The following is a 383-nucleotide window of genomic DNA, read 5'->3' as shown; positions in this document are numbered from 1 at the left end:
TGCTCTGGGGAGCATGTCTGCGCTGGGAGGCCCGCGAGGGGGCTCACCCAACTGCGTTTTGGGAGTGTGCGTGGGAAGAGGGGGATGGACGCCTCCTTCGCCCCTGGGGGTCTTTTGGTGAGGATCGGGGTGTGAGTCCTGCGCGCTCGGCCGGGGGCGCTCCGGGACCTCGCCGGGCGCGCGGGCCGGACTGTCGCGCCTCGCCCCCACCCCTCCCCAGCCGGACCCCAGACTACACTCCAGTAGCCCGCAACGGCGCCCTAGGGGAAGCCTCCGTGGCCAGTGCCCGGGCTTTAGGGACAACCCCCAAGTCGCCTCCTGGGGAAGGCGTAGGAAACCCTGTTAGCAACTCACCCTGGATCTTGAACCTGACAGCCACTGGG

This window comes from Echinops telfairi, unplaced genomic scaffold (genome assembly GCF_000313985.2).
Source record: "Echinops telfairi isolate 266 unplaced genomic scaffold, ASM31398v2 ScPeMD7_7462;HRSCAF=8500, whole genome shotgun sequence".
NCBI lineage: Eukaryota > Metazoa > Chordata > Mammalia > Afrosoricida > Tenrecidae > Echinops > Echinops telfairi.
This window is presented reverse-complemented; position numbering follows the sequence as displayed.